At 41.9% G+C, this 14,794-nt stretch overlaps 1 long non-coding RNA gene across 2 annotated transcripts; it reads left to right on the forward strand.

Annotated features, from left to right (window-relative positions):
- The first annotated feature begins 2,489 nt into the window (after positions 1-2,489).
- Positions 2,490-7,772, forward strand: LOC141935144 (uncharacterized). Of its 2 annotated transcripts, none has more exons than XR_012626482.1 (2): positions 2,490-5,117; positions 7,559-7,772. It is a non-coding gene; the product is annotated as an uncharacterized LOC141935144 (long non-coding RNA). The 2 variants fall into 2 exon arrangements; XR_012626481.1 differs by lacking the exon at positions 2,490-5,117 and adding an exon at positions 6,618-6,662.
- The last annotated feature ends 7,022 nt before the right edge of the window (positions 7,773-14,794 follow it).

Consider the following 14,794-nt stretch of genomic DNA (forward strand, 5'->3'; position numbering starts at 1 on the left):
CTATAAATTCTTGCCCAAATTTCTCAGGAGGGCCGAACTCAAATCCATTTAAAAGTACCCATGCAGTAATAAATAAAATAATAATTAATAGGTTACCTAGATAAAGGCTTTCCATCTTAGGGCACAGGAAAGTATTAGTTAATTAATCATCAAGTTGGCATTAACTTATCTTTTGGCACCTACAATAAAATGTAAATCTAAAACGAGCAGTAGGGGGGGGAACAAAGAAATAAGAAGCCAACAATAGTTTTGGAAATGGATGACAAAATCCAAATGTTCTGCCTCACTGCTGCTAAATTAAGCGCAGTGTTATCAGTGCAAAGATTAAAAAAAGAGAGATTTTCCTCTGAACCTTAAGTCGCACTTCTTAGCTGCACAGGACATGACAGCAGTAGTGAAGACAAGAGAATTCACTCACCCTGAAAATGAGTGGAAATAAAAAAGGATCTGTTCAGTTCTTGATTTCCCCAAACACAGTTCTATAGAGCAGAAAAAGAAAGAAGGACATTAGTTTATTGTACGCAGCAGATGAAGAAGTGATCCCCCACACTCCTGCCCTTCCTAGGCACCATCCAACCCACCTTTGCCTTGCTCTGCCTTCAGCCGTTTTCCCTTGCACGGCACAAGGCAGGGGATTACAGCCAACCTGTCCTTTTTTTGTACTGCTAAGTGGAAAGAGCTCTAGCGAGACCCTGGCTTTAGCTGAATATTGTTCTGGGAATTATTTTGGTGTAAAAAGGATGAGAAAAATTGTTTTCCCACCTTCCATCAGAGGCTCTCAGCTGCTGAACAAAGATGAAAGATCCTCACATGGAATTGACTTTTCTCCAATTAATTTTGTTTAGCTTCCTTTTGAGCAAAAAATCACTCTTTCAGATAGAGGCTAGTTCCAGAAACACGTGTACCATGTTCAACGTATGCATCAATTTGAGTATTAAGGGATGCACAGTTCTCCCATGATTGCTCTACCTACAGCCGAACTGCACGTTCTCTGCCCCTTGCTCTGTCTGCATAATGAAAAGTCAGTTAGGTTCTTGTTTGTTATGGTTTTCTGGGATTCTTGCAGAAGTTAAAGAGGTCTCTCAACATCCCTGTCCATATGAGACAGCAATGACAGCACAGAAGACACCAAGAGGGACATTACACTCTCCTAAACTTCTTGAAAAATCATTTCTTCTCCTAATTAACATTAAGGTGTGGGAAACCTAGGCCTTAATTTTTAAGCTACTCCAAGGCTTTCCTATTGTTTTCTATTGCTGTTGATTTTTGATAGTATTGCTAATTATAACTACTACACCAGACCATAAACTGGCAGCCTCAAGTCAGATGGATCCAAAGCCCATCCGAGTCAAACTACCTCTGCTACTGACTTTCTCCAAGACCTCGGGCAAGCCACGTATTCTTGGGGCGCATCAGTTCCCCATCTATTAAGGTAAGATAGAAAGCACTGCTCTAGCTTATGGGGATGCCGTGCTTGAGTACTACGGACCTGGAAGTTATCTAGGCACTAAGATGGAGAGATGCTTTGATGCTCTTGGGCTCAAAAGACAGATCTGCTGTAATGTTTTTTTGATTACATGGTTAATTGTGCCTTAACTATCTAACTGAATTAGATAGTTAATCTTTACCATTGACCCTTTCTTGGTAAAATCACTTAACTTATATCACCACGTATTTCTCAGATAAACCTGACGATATATTCCCCTCAGAAGAAAAATGGTGAAAACAACTAATGCTTCATAAAACACTGTTAAAAAGAAAAATACTACATCTGGCACTTTTACCCCAAATCCAGATGAGAACCAGCAAGGGACATGATTATACGCATTTCTTCCAAAACTACAATTAATAAACATTCAGTTCGGTTCCACGTCAAACGTTTTGCAACCACCTGTGGGTGTTTATTTGATCAAAGTAACTGCGATCCTTCCTGCCTAGGCACAGGCAAATCACTGCCTGGTAAAGGAGACAGTAGGATGGATGTGCACTTTGTTCCTCCAGAAAGCCAGTTTATTACCAAATGAACTGTGAATAAGGGAAGGTAGGAAGACAGCCTTAAACCATCTTTGCTCCTGCCTTTAATTCAAGATATCCTAAACTACGTTTGCCTACAATAACCTCCCAGGAGTCCTCCTATCATCCAAGGCACCCTAGAGCCCATAAACCCAGCGTTGCCAGAAGACATGAAGGCACCTGGTACAGGGCAGCTCCAGCAGCCGCACGACACCTGGGTAAGGTTCTATAAGCAAAAATCAATGTATTTCTAATCAGCAGGGCTACTTAGGCACAGCGTAGGGCCCACAGCTACTCCAAGAGCCCCTACAATCCCATCCAAATGAAAACTTACTACTTTCATAGATCCCTATACCAACCCTAATATTCTCTTTCCTTCTGTTTCCCTTTTGACACCAAAATGGTATGAAATCCAGCAACTCAGCATGTTCTGATCCAATGCACAAAACCCACCAAGACCTGGACTTAGCTGCATCAAAGTCCATTCAGAGGCTGCATATTTTTCCCCCAACTTGTCCAGCCACAGTGACTCACAAATCCACAGTGAGGAGAGGTAAAATGTTTCTGGATCTCTAAAGAAAGAGAGGATGCAGTTTTAGGTGTCAGGCTTTTTTTTTTTTTTCACTGAATCTTGTATTCATTAATTTCATTTCAAGAATGAAGTCAGATTTTTTTTTTTTTAATGTGGCTGGTTATTTGACGAGTGAAGCATTAGATTTGTGAGTTGTTCTGCAAGCCAAAACATGCTCCCTTTCATTCATAACACTGAGCTGCTCTGCGTTAAACAGCCGATTATCATGAATGAAGTGGGTGTAACTTCCTTGAAATCCTCCAAAGACCTGTCAAAGCAGAGCTACTGCAGCTCAGTTTTCTCCTTGAAGCGTACAGATCATTGGTTTAATTGTTCCACACTGATCTTGAAATACGCTTTCTTGGTTCAAAGCATTAGGCAGTATCATTTTTTTGAGGAGGAAAGGGGAAGGGTGGAGAATGGTGCCTCAGGATAAGAGAGAAAAGTAGGTATATGTCTCAACCATCAAATTTAGATTTTCTTTTGGAATCTAAATTAAGCTTCATCCATTTAAAAAGTACGTCAGACAAAACCTTACAAATCAAAGCCCTGGCCTGTTTTGCATGGATAATCAAGAGCCTCTGGCTCTTTTTGTAAGAGGAAATGTTTAACCCTAAAGAGAAGAAGACTGATCTTATGGTTAAAGTGCTGGCCAGTGACTTAGAAAATTTAAATTTGACTTCAGGTCTGCCATTCTCCATCCTCTTTCAAGCCTTTTGGTGGTGTCCCAGTGTTACCACTTTTAAAAAGGAACACGCTGCTATTTGTAAACTGTGATGGTCTTTGAGCCTAGAGGCTGAAAGACTACACATACACCAATAAATAAACATGCTACAATCTTTGTCTATGAACTTGTTTAATATAAAGATCTTTCCAAGGATGGCCATTATCTTTAACAAAAAGACCTGCAGCATCTCAACTATTCATCTTACCACACTTTAGGACACCAATGGATGGATCTTGGCCAGTAATAAATTGTGATAGTGCCACTGACTTTGGCCGACCCACTAAATATGTGATCCACATCTGATCTCTTGCCTAACATTTTTAAAGCCTGGAAAGCTAGAGGTGACTACAGGAAACTCAGTAAAGAAAAACAAAGACACGAGTACTAACACAGGGTTAGTCTCTGGAAACACTGCGGAAAGTGGCACCACTGAAAACTATTACAATTTTTGTATTTCAGCTCAGATTTTCTGCTAAATTTCATTATCTCACCCACAACCAAAACAACAACAACAAATCTTGATGGGAGTTTCATGACAACCGCTTTTACACATTCTTAACAGCTATAACACTAACAAAGGCTGGCGCTTTTGGAGGAAAAAAAAAAGAAAAAATATTTGTCCAGCATTTTGGAAATCTCAAAACCAGTAACACATTGCAGCCAGCTCCAGAGACAGCGCTGCTTCCCACCTGCTCCCAACTCCTTTATCACCTCCCCGCAATGAGGCAATGCCCACTGCGGAGCAGTCACGTTTGCCTGAAGGCTGTACCCTCCTGAAATGCTGTCCCCTCTCCTTCAGACTCCAGTGCAGTCAGCTAAAGGTGCCCACTGCAGGGCAGGTACTCTACCAGCTCCATCTTGTAAAAATCCACATCTCTTCCTCACTTATCAGCAAATGGAAATCACGAGAGCGTGTCCCGAGGGATTATTCTGCTCCCATTAAAGCGAGCGAGAATTTTGACACTGGCTTAAAAAGCAGCAAGTGCTGGCTGACATACAAGCAGGTCTGACAGGTTGCATTTTCATTCTCATTACTATTACGGGCGTGAGGATTCATTTCTATTTATCTTTAGCTGGCATTCGGTCCTGGATTTAAACTGCATCTGTGGTTGCATTGCTGTGAAATGTATCACTACTTATGACTCACACTGCAAAGGACACATTTGTAAACTGACCCACCATTGACAAAATCCTCTCTTTCTTCATTTGTAGGAGGCGAGATGAGGCATAGGTTCCTTGTCTGATTCATTTCCTGAGGAAATTTTTACTCTATGCATCTTTTTCAGTCCTTATTCAGTCAGAGAGTAGTGAAGTGATTAATACAAAATCCATGCTTGACACAGAGTAGAAGGAGGATTCATTCAAATTCTTTTAAAATCAGCGCTTAATTAATTGCTTAGAAAAACAACCCATTGCCAAAAATGTGTGGGGTTGTTTTTTGGCTTTTTTTTCTTTCCTTTTTTTTTTTTTTTTTTTTTTCCAGTTGAGAAAGCTTTTTCAGTTGAGAAACTAATTACAGGCAACGGCACACAGCAAAATGCACGAAGGACAAATCTGGCACCTTTTGAAATCAGCCCCTCGGAAGGAAGAATTAGCAACCTGGACAGAGCTCCAGGCAACTCCAGCTCTCCTGCGTCTGGTGCTCAATCTAATTCACTTACAGCCAGCCCTGGTCCTTTCTCACAACACTGCAGAAATCCTAGGAGAGCTGGATATCTAACACCTCTGACAAACACAGACAACGATCAGAAAATTAAAATTGCCAGAAATAAAAGATAACACAAAGAGAGCCCTGAGGAAACTGCAGTAAGTTTCTTGACAATTTTTATCTACCTGATTATTCATATCAAGACAGTACTAACCAAGTCCAGATCGGGATGGGGTTGTGAACAATCCCTGGGGCTTGGAAGGCTGCTCAGAACTTGGCACTCGGGATCAGGCTCGTTTCTCCATCCTATTAGGGTGGACAATGTTAGCCTACAGAATTAGGGAGAAAAACAAGTGTGTCCTTTCCCTTCATTTCTTCTCCCTCTCTCTCTCTCTCCACATTCTTCTCCTCTTGTCTTTTTCACTGCGAGCACTGAATGATGGGATTTTTGACATCAGAGGAAAGTCATCCTTTCTCCACTCCCCCAGCTCCTGTCCGCTTCCTCCTTATACACGTCTGTTCGTTTGCATACTATATCCCCACTCAAAGAACGGGATCAGCTGATCTGACCACAGCTTCATCTAACTAAGCATCCTAAATCCTGCCCAAAGTAGACCAGACTGACTGGTTCATTCACCCTGGCAGCCTGCTACCAACAAGCCTTTAAAGTACATTTTGTAACTGCGACATAGCTGGCACCGACTATAGCAAAGTCATTGTTTAGTCAAGGTAAAGTGACCTCTATTTACTTAGACAACTCAGCTGCCTACAGGGAATAACTGGATTCGAGATAAGTGAAAATTTGCTGGGAAAGTTTCACTTTGGCTGGGCTGATGCTTACTACAATAAGCTAAATGTTTGGTCAGTTCATGCCCTTTCTCCTGCAGTTTCTTCAGCCCTTTGATTTATTATCTGTGACTAGACAGCAAATGACCCCATCCAATTTCAGCGAGTCTGTGGTAAGCCAAAGACAGATGACAGACTTGTTCAACTAAGTATATTTTCTGGTCCCAAATAAATACCCCATTGATTATCATAAGCTGCCAGGCACCTGCCGTAAGTTGTTTATTCGTGTATTAAAGAAAAGCACTAACTGAATCGGGCCTTTTTCTGCCTGCAGCTTCTCCTTTTCACCAGGCATCAGCGCAGGAGAACAAGTTAAATCCATCAGTGCAGGAGAACAAGTTAAATCCAGCTGCACTTTAGGGGCTGGTGACCAGGACTGTGTGCAGGGTCAGGATAACGGCTGGTGGGAGCTGAGCACCACCCCAGGAACCGCGTCTGCAGTGACTCAGGCATGACTCTGAGTCACGGCCCTTCTCCTGCTTCCTCCTTTCTCCGGGGGGGCGGAGGTAGGAATTTCCTGCTGGCCTGTCCTTGTAAATCACAACGTCCTGTTGCAGCAACGCTGCTGGGAGGGTCAGTGAGCGGGAGAACCGGAGCCGCTGCCCAGTCCACCTGCTCTGCAGAAGGAGAGATGGGGCACACCGCCCCACTCAGGCACCTCTCCACTGGGAAGACAGCAGAGAGATATCACAGCAGGACCCTGGGTCCCCTTGCTCCGCATCGTGGGTCAAATTGCAGAATAGTCCTGACATCTTCAGATGCCCAACAACTTGACTGAAACTGCACACTATCCAGCCAGCAACTCAGGAAGCCAATTGTCCTCTTACAAATACATGAATTACACTGATATAACCCAGGTAACTTCTCTGCCTTTCTTCAAGACAGCACCATAAGTGAGAAGAGAATCAAGTCCTAAATGTGTGGCATGGCATGGCATGGCATAGCATCCCCTATACCTATGAATCTGAAGGTGAAAACCAAGACATTTGGTGCAGGTTCTGGGGCAAATCCAACCATGAAACGCCACCCAGTGAAAGTCTTCCCAGCTGGCCTTCAAAAAAGTTGAACTTAATTACAGTTGCAGCTGGAAGGATTTCACTATCACAAAAGAACTCAAAAACACGGATGATCTGTGCCATGATAACCCTGAGAAAAGCCAGCATATAACTGTGAGAAAATGGGCCATGCATAATTAGGAAGGGAAGAAAATGTATTAGCCTCACGAAGACCGCCTTCCAGAGCAGATCTAACCTATTCACTGGTGAAAGTCAGTGTTTGGAGTAAGAAACTGAGTGGTGGAACGGAAAGGAGGGACGCTGGCAAAGATGGCACTAAGCAGAATTCCTGGTCATACTCCAGGGACGGTGAGACAAGACCAAGTTTAGCTTACACCAAATACACAGGAGGAAAAACGAGCTCAGTACACGGTGGGAGTCGTTCCTTCAGACTCCACACAAAGAACTGGACTGACAGACAGCACTAATTTACTCCACAGGTTCACCTGATACACAACCATGTTGTACGGTGCTTAATCACTTTACTTAGAGTAACTGTTAAGTACCACACAGTGACAAATAATATTACACAATAACATTAACAGCACCTACCACAATAGGATTATATCCCTTCAGCCATGCTGGTATGGTTATATGACTTGCCACCAAGCGTGGACACAGCGGGTGGGACTTTTCAACCTCTCTCTGTATATTTTCAATCATGCACCTTTACACTGGTTTAATTTCATCCCTTCTAGGGCTCACTTTGCTTTAGTGATTGCAGGGGAAAACATCCCAGTGTTCAGACAATGGCGACACAAAGGCACACGCATGCGGGGAGATCACCACTTCAGACCAGGATGTTAAAAGCATTTTATGACACTGATACTGGAGGGGGACTTTGTGGATGGTCAAACCTGAATGGATTTTGGCACATTCATTAATAAAGTATGGTTTTTGAAAGAGATCAAATGGTTCCAATCTGACTTTCACATCTTCTCTGGAAGATGATGGCTCTTGGAGCATATCATATCTGGGCATCAAAGACTTCCACAAAAAATTTTCATGAGAGCTCTTCTGTCCACAGATAGATGTATAACCGAATGCAGTGACAAGGAAATTAAAGCTAAGTAGATTTTGACCAAAAATAAGACACTCATTTTTAACAGCCAAGGGCAATTAAACCCTGGAAGCACTTCTGAAGGACAGTGGGTGGTTCTCCATCACTCAACGTTTTAAAATCAAGGATAGATATTTTTTATCTAGACAGATGCAGCTCAGACAGGGAAGTCTTAAGGCCAGCATGACAGAGGAGGTCAGAGCAGACTCTGCGGAGGATCCTGGCTGCCTCCATAACCGACCCAGCCGTTCACCTACTGACTCCCCAGCGCTGTTCTTGCAGTACATAGCCTTGTTGTTCACAGTCAGTCTGTTTCCCCACGGATGACCAGACCTGACCCTGCTTAGATTACAAAAGCTAAAGGGTTCAGAAGTGAGGAAAACAGGAAATCCAAACAGTGAAAATCTCAGCAATAACGTTTCCTAACAAAGACCTTCAGATCTCACTCTCAGCCAACAGCTGTCTTCATGACGTCCAAAAAGGATGATGTTTAGCATGGTGAAGACTGTCTTTCTGCTATTTATTTTTACCTTGTTTATTTTTCTATACTGTGACATTTTCCTCCTTGTTAAAATCTTGGTCATAAATGAGGGTGCTAATCCAGACCTAAGAAAACATACACGAACGCACGTACTCCATATGCTTCAATTACATGGGCTCACAGGATGCAATTCTCCCTACAGAAAAACAAACCAATACCTGTGCACCACTCAAATTCCCCTTTGGGCCACAAAAGGGGATTGAACGCTGCAGAGCCTTTTTATTTCAAGAGAACTGAAATGAGATGACCTGTAGCTTAATTTATTGCACCACAAAGTCTGCGACTGCAAAGCAACTCCAAACGTTATTCTGCAGGGAAGCGGGAGCAAAAGCTGAAGAGTGAGGAAAGGTTAATTTTGAAGAAAAATACCATGTTTGTTTGCATTACTGTTTCTGCATTTTAAACCTTACCCAAATTTCCTGACCGAATATCTTATATATGCAAATCACAAGTGTGGCTGTGATATTCCTGTGAGCTCTGTGGGCCAAATCTGTGGGTGGCATAAATTGGTGTAGCTCCTGTGCCATTGGGTCATAAGTGAAGACCTTGTCCTAGGTCTTTACAGAAAGTGTTACGGGGATTTAAGGAGGTTGACGAGACATTTTAAGGTCTGGTTGTTTTGCATTCAAATTTTAAATTTCATCCACTTTTTCAGGTGAAATTTGACTTTTCTCCCTGGCACTACAGGCAGGGCAGGTTTTTGCCATTACACTGCCATCTAGTGATACGAGTTTGCAAGGCAAAATAGCTGGCAAAAGATGGCTGACCAACAGCAAGCGCCTGAGCCAAGTTCTGAAAGGAGGGTCCAGAAGTAAATTAAATTCAATTGAACAAAAAGGATTGCAAAAGGCACACCCAGTGGTGGCCCTCAACCGTTTACGGGAAAGATAAGCATTATGGTACCTAAGATAACAAAACGCTTACAATAGAAGGGGTTGCATAGAAGCTCATCCATTACCCAGCTGTTACCCATGGTAGGGGACATTCAGGACATGCAATTTTGCAACTACAAGTCTTGAAGTCCAGCTGCTCAGCTGATAGAAACTGCTATTGCTCTAGCAATTTGTAACTGCCAAGTGTAGGTTCAAGCAAAGCCTGCACAGAAGTTTTTCACCAGAATGACACTCTTGCAAGCGCCTGAATGCCTTTGGCCATGCTTCTTCCAGCTTTACTGGATACGTTCCTCAGTATAACTCCCTCCTGCATTCAGCTCAGTTCTACCAGACCATCTGGGCCAACTTTATTCTCTTTGTAATTGATTTCAGTGGTTTCCACCATGGACCATTTTGATAGTCTCTATCCACAGCCATTACTATGGTCAATCGGCATCCAAAAAGGATTTACTAAGCAAGCATGTCATATCACTTACACAAAATCCTCCTTATAATCCCCATGCTCAAGGACGGGACAGCAAAGTTAAGGCTTAACATATGAACCTGAAATGAACTGACCTTTATGAGTTAAAATCCCAGTCCTAACGTTTTACTCATCTTGAGGATATTTGTCCTCAGTGGTATGTGTGTCAGAGGGCGTGAAAGTGAGAGTGTCTTGAGGTTAACAATTGTTCATACTCATAGTGGATGAATCATATGATAACACCACAGCAACATCCTGTATAATTGTCGGGAGCCTCTATTTCTGGCAGTGTGTCCCTAGTCTGTCTCATGAGCAAATGTTATTTGTGCTTTACTATATAAAACCAAAACCAAACAAAATTATACAACGGGACACTATTCTGCAAGAACTAGCCAAAATCACAAGTGCCTAATTGAGCCTTCAGTTACCCACTTCAATGATGAATTGTGTGATGAAGTTAATAGGGCTGAGATGGATATCTCTGTTCTTCATCTGATTAGTACATGAGCAACTCTCCACATGTGAGTAACAATATTTGTGTTTCCTTAGCCACAATTGAACTCAGTGGGACTATCACATACGTAAAGATCTGGGACATCGCTTGTGAGGCAGTGGGTGCTAAGGGAACAAGCACTGTGTTGCAGGTCAGAAGATTTATGTTTTCCTTCTGGACGACTACAGGCAAGTCACTCCCCCCTTCTCTCCCTCCCTTTTGTCTCTTCAGCCCTACAGTCTGCAGGCTTCACTGCTCTTTGAGCAACCGAGCAGCACCACGAGGACACCCAACTCGCTTCACCAACCTAAACACAGACCTACCTGTGGAAAGCAAAACATGGCACGGCAGGCAATGCCAGAGCATCACAGCAAGTCGCAGAAAATACCAAGTATCTGTACCACCCCTAGCACAAAAAGGCACCAACCCAGCTTGGATCACCTGGGTTGGGGTTTCAGACACACGTCGCTATGCCCTAAGCCCTGCTGGTGGCTGGGGCTGGGGCACCAGTGGCTACACAAATACCATTCTGGGCCCCTTCGGGGTGCATAGATGGCTGCTGTCATGCATTCCTCATCGGGAAATGTTTGCTGTAGGCACTCTTGTAATACGCACACTTAGGGCAGAGGCCAGCTCTTGTTTGTGTTTGTAAGGTGATGGCAGGATTTTGGCCCGTCGTTTGCAACTCCGGTTCCGAAGCACTAACGAAGCACAACACGCTAACAAACGTTGCTGATGTTTTATCCGTAATCACAGAAGCTTGAAGGGAACCGTGGTTGAAACACCCTGGGAAAAATCATGCTCATGGTGCAACAACCTTTTTGCGTGGAATAAAACTAGGAAAAGTCTTTAAATCCTGTAAAACTATCCATTCAAAAACTTCAGAACAAATGTTTTGTTTCTTATCAGAAATAACTTTTTCCTTTGATATTTACCTGCTTTACTATTCATATGTTAAAGAAAAATTCAATATCAACATAGAATATTTTGAATTCATCTACAGCGAATACATATTATATTTTTAAAAATAGTAATTATTTTGATGAAACGGTAAATTCTGTTCAACTGTATTTTTTCCTGAAGTAGGAGAGGGACAGGTAGAGGAAAAGCTTGCTCCAGAGAATTCCAAAGTATGGGCCTCTTTCTGAAAAAAGCTAAACTTTAAATCCTTTGCAAGAATTATCTTCCGTTTAGCTCTAAAAATAACATATTTCTAAAATGCCACCCAAGTTCACTAAAGTTTACCATTATTATTTTTTCATTTTCATTGGTAATGCGTACTTTCAGAGTTTTAACCACCACTTGCAGTAGAAATTTACAGGATATTCACACTAATAAGAACAAGATTCTTAAAACGATCCAGGGGATTAGCCACACATCTTCCATTAAAACTAAAGTACCTTTGACTGCTTTAAATTCTCATGAGATTAATTTTAAGAAAGTCTATTTAAAATTAACGGAGAAGTGGGCCAATATTAGAGTGTGGGATCTGAAACTCTCTTCATTGTGGTGGGACCAGATGGGAATTTCTACATGTGCAGCACCCAAAAGGCACTGCTCTGGATTCTGAAGAGACTTTAAATTATTTAATTCTGTGTCAAAAAAAAAAAAAAAAACCCCAAAAAAACCACCACACAAAAAACCCCCCCAAGCAAACTAAAATCAAACAAAAAAGTATATGAGAATATCAGCAACAGAAAGCAGAAACACTTTATGAGGTCATGTTTATTATTTTGGCTTCAAATCTTTGGATCATTTGCTCACATTTCGTTGCTTTCAAATCCCAAACCTTAATCTGAACCTGGGTCTAACACAAACCCAAATCCAGACACCGCCTCCCTGGGCCAAGGGTTTCAATAAACCTCTCACTGCAGGACCAGCCGGCCTGAGCATTCCTTGCTACAAAGTAAGAAAAAATTCCGTCAAATTCAAAAAATATCTTCACTGCTGCCTCCTCATTTCCTGGCTGCAGCCAAGAGCGGAAATAGCTACATTTCCTGAGCAAGGCTGTTCTCCAGGGAACGTCAGCCCGTCTGCAGCAAGCAACCACTGGATGCTAGGGCTGGACTAAGGCATCTCAGTGGATTTTAAATCCGAGCTGGAATAGCAGCACTGCAGCATTCATACTTAGCAAGGGACACCTAGGAAGATAAAGCGACAGGGGAGGGAGGGAAAGTGGGAGGAGACATGAGTAGCAAAACAAGATGGGAATATAAAAATGTGTTTAAGAAAAAAAAAAAAAAAAAAAAGGGAGAAAGACAGGAGAGTGTTATCAACAGTCAGAGTTTGTTTTCAGAGAAATCAGATGTAACTCCATAGCCTAACACATCATAACATTTTAAAGGAGAGTCTCCTTAGTCTGTGTTCTGCATATGGGGTATCTATTTGGTCCCCACTACTTTGAAGGGGGTATTTTCCTGCAAAGCACAGTCACATTCAACAAGAAAAGCAATTTATTACAACAACATGCAGGCTTGGTTTTAGCAGAGTGGGAAGAGATTTAATAGCCTGGAGGGAGGGGGGAAAGATGGATGAACAGACTACTTCTGAGAAACTCTGCAAATAGGTGGAGCAATTCACAATCCAATAAACCCCACAGGAAAAGCCTTATCTTTCCTTCCCGCATTGGAAATCCATTCTTCCTTGGCTCTTTGTGGCCAGGCAAGTCTCTAATTATCCTGGGAGGTGTAAAGTCCAAAAGAGTCCATATACCTTTCAGGTAGTCATCCTAGATTGCTCTTGTCAATAGAGAAGCTGAACACTCTTCCAGAGTTTTTACCACATTATCTTTGCAATGTCTACGGGAAAAGAGCGCTCATGGTTACGGGGAGGGGCTGAGAGACAGCTTGAGTCATATTCATGTTTTAGCTGCAACCATCTAAAAGTTGGGTTTCAATTCTCATCTAATTGCTTAGGTGCTTTCTATCACAAATAAAGAGATACAGGCACCCGCGGGGGTAAATCAACCAACCCTAAAAGCAGAAAGAAATGATAGTCACTACCAGTTATTCCCCCCAGTAGTAGCTTGGTCTAGACAGCTAGATTTTAGATAACTGAACTTAGTCAAGAGAAAGCTCACTCAAAGAGGCAGTTTCAGGAAAAATAAAATTAAAAAGAACATATAAGGGCCTAACTCTCACTGTAATTAAACAATAATCACAAAAAATGGCCATCAGCGCCCTAAGGTCACACAGTGAGTTTGCAGCTGTGACCCACGAATTCCTGAGAGCCAGTCTAGTAAGAAGCAGGCTTGGACTTGACCTCTGCGTCATCCTACGAAGAGGATGTCAGTTGATAAAACTCTGCCGTGTTTAATTGTTGAAAATATCACCTCAACCTGACCAATATATAACCCAATCAATCTGCTGAGGCTTCACAATTTTTACCCACAAAACATCTTTGCTTTGGTAATTATCAATCACCCTTATGCAGAAAGGTTCCTCCAATTTTTTTAACTACTCAATCCTTAGAGAGACAGATGAATTTTAATGATTTAGATTATTAACCTAAAGGTTGATCCAGACTGGGAGGAACAGAATAATTTGTTTAATCATTATTATTATTTATAATTATTTAACATAGGGGAGAAAAATATCACCTTAAATGTCATCATGATGCTTTTTAATTGCCTCAGGTGAAATTCAGAGTAATCATTACTCTGTAAATGTATACAGATCTAATTTTAAATACCCTAAGATGCTGGATATTTATCTGGAAAATGCAAAGAATGCATATTCATTACTGTGTAGGGAGTTACAAAGACAGAAAAGAATTGATCAACCATTTATTGAAAATTAATTCTTTTCCCAATTCACAACTGGGCTGTAATTTGACATGAGACAGAAAAATAAGCTGAGCCAGGTAATTTTTCTTATTCACTCATTCCAGGACTTCAGTACGTGTCCTTTATGAGGAGTTATGTTTTATGGATGCGTAAGAACATACTTTTGTGTGGCTGTAATTTGTAATACATACGTTGTGGAGTTATCTGCATTTAGAATGGTCGCACTGAGGGATGCCCAGCCTATGGGGAATTTCAGTATATGAGGAATATTAGTACCCGGGCCCACATGGGGAGTATCAACACACAGGAAATGCATGAGACTCAACAGTTTCAAAGGATTTTTTGTTGGTGGTTTAGTTTGGTTTGGGTTTTTTTTTGCATTCATGTAGCTACCTCAGGGAGATGCACAGGCATGCAAAAAAGTAGGTTTTGGGATGAAGGTCAATGCTGTGTAGGGCCAGCATCTCAAGGGGATGAATAGCATAAAAATGGGACATGGGATACGGGACGACATGGGGAGGATCCAGACCCATGCTTGTGCAAACACACCATAATTTAGTGATGATGCTCCCAGTATGAGTTACTATCAAATTTAAGTGAAATGGAAACCATTTGGGTTTTTTTCTTTCCATGTTGGAAAAAACAGTCTGTTGTAAAAAAGCCTCAGAAAACAAAGAATTAAGCAATCATCTTTTCATGT

The sequence above is a fragment of the Strix uralensis genome, chromosome 26 (assembly GCF_047716275.1).
Source record: "Strix uralensis isolate ZFMK-TIS-50842 chromosome 26, bStrUra1, whole genome shotgun sequence".
Taxonomy (NCBI): domain Eukaryota; kingdom Metazoa; phylum Chordata; class Aves; order Strigiformes; family Strigidae; genus Strix; species Strix uralensis.